Here is an 8,092-nt window from a genome sequence, read left to right as displayed (position 1 = left end):
TTTTTCAATTATTAATAAACTTTGTCAAGTTATATGAAAAGACAAATAAGGACAAAGAGAGAAAAATGAAAAATAAATAAATAAATACTCTTCTTACCTCCTCCAACCAAATATAACATTCAATTAAATTATTTTTCTTTCTTTCAAAATTTCCTTATATTGCCTATATAGTTTTACAATTTACCTAAAATAATTAAGTAAATTATAATAATTTCTATACATGATCCATCATTTAATACAAAAATAAATTCAAAATAATCTGATTTGGAATTTTCTTAATTAAACTAAATTAATTGAATATTATGATATAGTTATTACTTGATCTTCCAACTCAAAACCCTTGAAATCCTTCTTTTAGCAAATTCAAAGAGATTCCAACAGCATATCAAGATTGAGAACCAACCCTCTGATTAATTTTTGTGGAGGAGAGATTTACTCATAAGAGAGCAATATAATGTGATTTTGATTCATTCTTCTTCTCGTGGTTGAAGATAGAGATAAAAAGTAGAGTAACAGATTGTTGTATCTCATGTTCAAGGGCGTTTTGGTAAAAATAAGGAGGTCTACTTAGCTTTTCAAATATTCTAAAATGTAAATTAGAGGTGTACCGTGTACTAAGTATGAGAGGTCCAAATAGCAAATTTAGAGGTCCAACTAGAACCACCCAAATAATTTACTTAGAGCAACTCAAACAAATTCTCCATAATTTAATTTTGGACTAAATTTAGTTTGCCCCCTTCAACTTTAGGGAAAACAGCAGTTTGGTCCCTGATTTTTTTTATTTAATCATGATGGTCCTTGCACTTCCATTTTCCATCACCCTAGTCCAAATTTCAAATTTGACTCCGAACATGACGTCAGATGCTGACTTGGCACTAACAGCATGGCCCACAAGAAGGGTAAAATGGACATCTTAACAATAAAAAGATTTTTTTAAAAAAATCGCACCACATCCAGTTTTATTTTTTTCCCCAATTTCACCTCCATTTCCAGATGCATTTACACTAAAACAGCGTTGAACTCCTTGAATATCAACATTACCAGAGGAAACCTCCCCAAAACTGACCACTTCTATCAAACAAGCGTTGCATTCCTTCACCGCCAAGGCCTTCATTTCCCCATAAGTGAATGCCTCCATTACCATCTGCATCACCCAACCGCCACCAAACTGAAATTTCTCACCAAACCCACCTTGAATTTCTTCTAGACCAAAAGCTTGAACACCACCAAACCTACCACCAACCTCAACCCCTCCACCATTTCCACCACCCCAAGAAGCTCACACCTCCACCATCAAGCCCACCCAGGTCACTTCCACCACCACCGCGAAATTTCATCACCAACACTCATTTCAGCACCGCCAAACCACTCCTCACCACCAATACCCAGATCCCCATTTCCCAAAATTTCGTCACTTTTTCCTCCAATTCTCTTTCTTCTCTGCTCACCCATTTCACCTCCACCCTCATTTCCACCATTCCCAACCTCCCTTAAACCCTTCCCCTTCTCCTTCCTCACTCAAAGTCCTCACCTTTCAAACATCAACAACAAAAACTCTCTTTGGAGACGAAACACTCACCACTCAAACGAAGCGTCTCGGAATTTAAGGATCAGCTATGCAAGGTGAAGATCGAGCGTTGTTGAAGTCGAAATCCAAGGTGGGTCAGCTTGGTATAGCTACCTCCATGATTGAGTCTCTAATTGCTTGGTATAGACGGGTTGTGGAGTTTGTAGATCAGGTTTTTTTTGTGGTCTGTGTGGGAGGGAGAGTTGATGAGGATGGCAGCGCAGGGGCAGCTGGAGGAGGTGGTAGATGGTTGAATCATCGCTGTCTTCCATCTGAATCCAGAAAGAAAGAAAGAGAGAGAGAGAGAGAGGTGAAGTCTTCGAAGCAGAAGAATATGGGTAATAAGGGGTAGTTTGGACATTTCGTCCAAACTGAGAGTCAAAGTCTAAAAAGAAGGCCATGTTGTTGGTGCCAAGTCAACATTTGACGTCATGTTCGGAGTCAAATTTGAAATTTGGACTCGGGTGATGGAAAATGGAAGTGCAAGGACCATCATGATTAAAAAAGATCAGGGACCAAACTGATGTTTGCCCTAAAGCTGAAGGGGGCAAACTGAATTTAGTTCTTTAATTTTCCTCAACTTTAGAGAAAAATAAGCATTTTTTGCTCCAACAGATTCTCTATACCTATACCTATTTTAGGGATAATGATGAAAGAGAACTAAATTTACAACAATCTCTAAAATTTTAAGGAATAGTAAAGAATCTGTAAAATAGGGAATCTGTTGGAGTTTGAGCAGAAAAATTATAGAGATTTTAATTTTTACTCCCCTATAAGAGCAACTCCAACAACTTCCCCATATCTTGATTTTTCTCCATTTTATGGAAAAATTTAACTGTTTTGCTCCAACAGATTCCCTATAATTATCCCTAAAATAGAGATAGTGATGAGAGATGATACGCTTTTTGCAAGCGCGCAATTTAACCCTGAAAAGATCGTTAGTAGTATAAGCAAATAGGGATCGTTCTATTCCGGGGATTGAGGGTACACCTGTCATTGTCAAACAATTAAACAATTAAAATTAAAACAAAGTATAATATTCACAAATATATTCACAACTATAAACATTTTACACGAAAAGGGGGGATTTTGTTTTTGGTTTTTCTAAAATAAAACTAGGTTAACAAAACAATTAAAATGCAAAAACATAAAAATAAGAATGGAATGAGAGAACAAAGATCAAAACCGAAACTTATGATTAAAATTGATTCAAACCCTAATATTGTTCATCTAAGTCATGAGAAAGGAGTTGATCATGTGAAACATTCGAAAGCAAATGAATTCCCATTTTTTACTTTTCAATGCTAATTAACCTAAGCGAAAGCACCTAGATTAATCCTATCAAACATGCAATCAAACCCTAGAAAGCTAGTCAATCATGTCATGTTTAACGCATTACACATAGAGAAAGGCTATCAACTCAAGTGTACAACTTAGTATGGAAAAGTCCACCTAATTGCAATTCTCTTTAATTAAATTCGATCTTTGTACAAAACCTTTACTACTTTGATTCAAGTTTACACAAAACGAAAAGTCGATTTCATGTTCTTAAACCTAGCACCAATTATATCGAAACCCTAAGTGTTTGCAACCACATAAGATTAAAATACAAAAGTTATCTATAACGCAAATTTAATTAAACAAACCCACATAAGCAACTCTCGAAGAACAATAATATGAATCTGAAAATTTCATTCAATCATATAAAATTCCAGAAATTAATAACTTTGTTCAATCATGAATGTCAACTAAAACAAACCAACGAAATTCAAACAAAGGTTACAAAGTAGAGGTCGAATTACACCGTGGATGGAAGATGAGGATGAATGATTTTCGTTGTGATCCTTGAAGCTTGAAAGCAAGTCTTCAATGGTGGATGGTGGAGGAATAGTCACGGCTCCTTCTTCTCCCTTCGGCCTTGCTTGAACTCCGTGGCTTGCTTTAGAGGATGGAGAGAAAATGGAAGAAGCTCACGGCAACAATATAATTTTTCTGAATTTTTCTAAGGGATGTGGAACTCCTTTTTCAACGTCAAAGAGGTGGGTATATATAGGAGCACGGCTAGGGTTCACAAAGCAATCAGAAATTTCCACATAGCTTCCACCAATGAGAATTCGCCAAGTAAGCTTTGTGATGTAGTCCAACCAATCATAGAATGCCAAGTAATCCGTGTGATGTGTTCCAACCAATCAAAATTCTCTAAAATACCTCCCTAATATTTAATTGCCGAATTTCCTTGGAATTATTCTGATTTTCTTCATGAATTTCGGCTAATATTCCTTTAGGGAATTTAGGGATGCACCTAGACACGTTTTCAGCTTTTCTTGGTCTCCACCTTTTTCTCTTTCCTTTTATTTCTCCCTTGAATCTCTCTTGGCGTCATCTCCTTGATTATTTCTGATTTTCACGTTGGCAATCACACCAAATTATTCCTCCAACAATATTTCCTTCCCATAAAAGTCTCCCAAGAAAATCTCTCCTTGAAATCCTCAATCAATCATCTTTAATTCCCATGTTGTCACCTTGTTTTTCCTTAAGTATTACACGGCAAATTTAATCCCTAAGGAAAATATATTTTCCTTTTTAAAAACTCTTCCTTGATTTCCTCTTGGCATTATATTTTCTGATTTTCCACGTCATTTCCTTGCCATGTCATCTTCATGAAGCTTCTCTTTCCATTTATGAACTCAATTCAGCTAATTTATTCCAAAGACCTGAAAATAGAAGCTTTCTAAAATAAGAAATGGAAACTTTCCTAAACTAAAATGGAAACTTTCTAAAAATGGAAAATAGAAACTACAAAACGGAAACTTTCTACAATTAGGAACTTTCCCAATCAAAGAATGGAAACTTTCCTAAACAGAGTTTTATTAAGGAAATAACGCAGGAAATGTAGGGAAATAGCAGTTAAAACGTAGCATTAAAATGCTCCTATCAAGAGATAAAACAAAATTCGCTATATTTACAGCCATCTGTAAACTTTTAGGAATGATTTAGGGAATAATTATGGAATCTGTAAAATAGAGAATCTGTTGGAGTTGGAGCAGAATTTTTTTTAGAGATTTTAATTTTTGCTTCCCTATAATAGAGAAATTATAGAGAAGCTGTTGGAGATGCTCTAATACAAATATTATAGAGAAGCTATTGAAATTGCTCTTATAGATCGCTTTATCTAGCATTATCACTTGCATGATAATAAGTACTCAAATTAACTCGAGCAAAATAACAAAAAGAAATGGGGAAATCTAGTTAGAAAGGAAAGGGCATGCAGAACTATAAAAGCAAGCTAGGAAAACCATACAATTAGTTTTGCACGAAGCAGGGCCGGCCTTGCTGCTGGGCAGCATTGGCGACTGCACAGGGCACAACAAAGAGAGGGGCACCAAATTTTTAAAATAAGATTTAATATATATATATATATAATTATATATAAATGTTAAAAAAAAAATTGCAGATTTCTAGACGTAATTATTCCAACATCTTTTCTTTTTCTTTTTCCAATTGCACGCACAACGCCATTATTCCAGCATCTCTTACTCTCTCCCAAACCTTGAAATCAAGCAAAAAATTTTTTTAAATTGGTTTCAATGGTTGTTCAATCCTTTAATTTCTTCTCATCATTTATCATCACCACTATTTCTCCTCTCTATGCTTATGTTCTTCTACGGTGTTCATACGAATTCTTCGGGTTTCCATCAATGTAGGCTGAGGTACAAATCAAAATACGTATTAGGTGTTTTTCAATTTTGATTTTGGGTTACTTGATTTCTGGGTTCTATTGATTGCTAATTCATTTTCAATTTTCAATATTAGGTGCAATTGGAAGGTGGAGTTCCAAGTCGATCTCGAGCAGAAAAGGAAAAACAAGAAGGAGCAAAGTTGATTCCACGTTTTATTGTTCTATGCTCAAGTATTTATATTCAAAGTTTAGTAGACTAATGTTTGGCTTCTCTTTAGAGATCTCAATTATTGAAGACTTCTTTTTTTCATTTCATTTTATTGATGTATGTATATATATATATTTTTCGCCCAGGGCCTTGAAAAACTTAGGACCGGCCCTGGCACGAAGTAATTAATAACAGATTAAGATGAAACGAGCCGAAAGCATAAAGCAGTGAATATATAATCTATGGACTTATAATTAAATAGAACACGTACATATGGTGGTATTATCGTATCTCCAATTTAAATGGAAGCTAGAGCCTAGAGCCCAAGAGGGTATATATAGCTAGCTAGCTTTAGCTTAGTAGCTTCTTCTCTTAATTGAGAGATTAGAAAGTTGTTACTATATTTAGTAATATATATACCTTCCTCCCTCTCATATGGGAACTAAAAACTCGAATCTAACCCAAGCCTTGAACTCAACTACCCGGCCTATAAATCTATCATCTCTATGAGACTTCTAAATGGCCAAAAGGGCTACGCACCGAATTGAATAACATATTCAAGTTTGCTAGCTATAACCATTTAGGCATAACCAATGATTTAATTGGGTTTCCTTAAGCACGTGTACTCGTTCAGACCAAAACCTAGTTTTATGTGGTATTAGAGCATGTTTAGCAGACTCTCTACTTTAGCTCCTTAGCTATTTTCGAGAATATGTTTAGCTTTTTATCTATTTTAGCAGCTGCACTAGCCTCCTAAGGGGTTCTCTATTATAACTTTTAGCTATCTCGCTCCTAAATATAGAGAGTGAGATGAGGCTCTCTATAATTTAAAACATTCATTTTGAGTTATTTTATGTAATTTATAAATACATTTAAACTATTTAATCTTCATTTAAAAAATAATATAAATTCAAAACTAGCTAAAATAGAGAGCACTGATGCAGACGTATTTCTAAAATGGCTAGCCAAAATGACTTTTTAGCTACTTTGGCTAAAATTTGACTAAAAAATGACTAGCATTGCTAAAGATGCTCTTAAACTCTTCAAAAGAGAATGCAATTCACGCTACTTTAAATCAAGGGGTTTTGTCCATTTACCCAATTTCTAGAGATTTTTTTCCCACTTACCCCATTAAGTTTTTTTAATTCCCTCTTACACAAAACACTCTAAGGAGGTCTTCTCCAATACCCCATTAAGATTTTTTTTTTATTTTTTTATTTTTTTTAATACCATTTTACTCTTATCCCTTTGTTACTTAGAGAGAGATAGAATGGAAGAGAGAGAAACCATAGGAGACTTCGCCGGAGCCCGGTCACCAGAATCCAGCCAACTTTGGCCGGAATCCGGTCACCGGTTGCCGGATTCCGGTCACCGGCCGCCACCCATCGGACTTTTCAGAAAACCTCACCGGAAAGATTTATTGCTCCAATAAACATCTATTGCCCCCCAATAGAGGGGCAATAAACCTCTATTGTCCCCCAATAGACGTATATTGCCCCCTAATAGACGTCTATCAGCCATGTATTACCCCTCAATAGACGTCTATTGCCCCCCAATAGACGTCTGTTGTCCCTCAATAGAACTTTCGATTGCCAGAATATGAACTAATCTCCCAAAATTTAGACAACTAAAACTTTGTTTAAAGAAAAAAACGAAGAGATTATATCAATTTAAAAACGTCTGTTGCCCTCCAATAGATACCTATTGCTCCCCAATAGACATTCAATTTTTTTTCTTTCCTTATGTCTGTCCCATTACTTAAAAAAAAAAAAAAAAAAGATTTGGGCACCTAGAAACTGCTCTGGGCACCCAGTCTTCTTTCTTCTCCCTTCTTCCACGGTTGCAGACCGGAATCCTAACTTCTTCCTTTGCATCAAGGCCCGAGTTCGCCTCCGGCGAGGTAGCTCGGACCGGAGCTTCTTTGCCTTCTTCATGGAGTTCAACTCGTGACCTGAATGACGACGACGCCGCCGATCTTCCCAATCTCGGCATTCGTCTGCAGGCTGGAATCGGAGGCGTTGGACTGCGATTCGGGGAGTCTCCGATTCGTTGGAATCTGTCTGGGAGCCTCGGACGTGGAGCTGGCTCGAATCCGAATCGAGTTCGCAATCGAGGCGGGGATAGTGACAGTGGTCCACGTCACACAGCAACCGGAGTGAGCTAAGCTTCGGCGATGTCGCGAAAGCCGATCCGGCATAGATTTGGAGCCGCCGATGGAAGGGTTTGGGCAGACCGAAGATGGCCGCGGAGGTGAGATGGTGGCCATGGATTTTCCGGCTTCGTCCATCGTCGACGGCGTGACCAACGATCCGGAATTGTCTTAAGGCGATTTGAGAGAGAGAGAGAGAGTTTTTCAGATCGGAGGAGAGAGAATGCACGATCTGGACTGTTGGAGAGAGGAGTTGCATTTGTGTAATTATTTAATTAGACTGAGGGTAGATTGGTCATTTTCTCTTAAATTGGGTAAAGGACCCTTAAATCAAACCACTAATAATTCATTGTCAAAAAACAAAAACCTCCCCTAATAATAAGCCTACAATTATAATTAATAATTAATTCTCCATGCAACATATTATGATTAAAATAAGTGATTTACTACAAACGTGTCTATTATCGTACGCTTCATGGCGATATAGTC

The sequence above is a fragment of the Rosa rugosa genome, chromosome 3, assembly GCF_958449725.1.
Source record: "Rosa rugosa chromosome 3, drRosRugo1.1, whole genome shotgun sequence".
NCBI lineage: Eukaryota > Viridiplantae > Streptophyta > Magnoliopsida > Rosales > Rosaceae > Rosa > Rosa rugosa.
The sequence above is the reverse complement of the archived record's forward strand: the minus strand, read 5'-3'. Positions refer to the sequence as shown.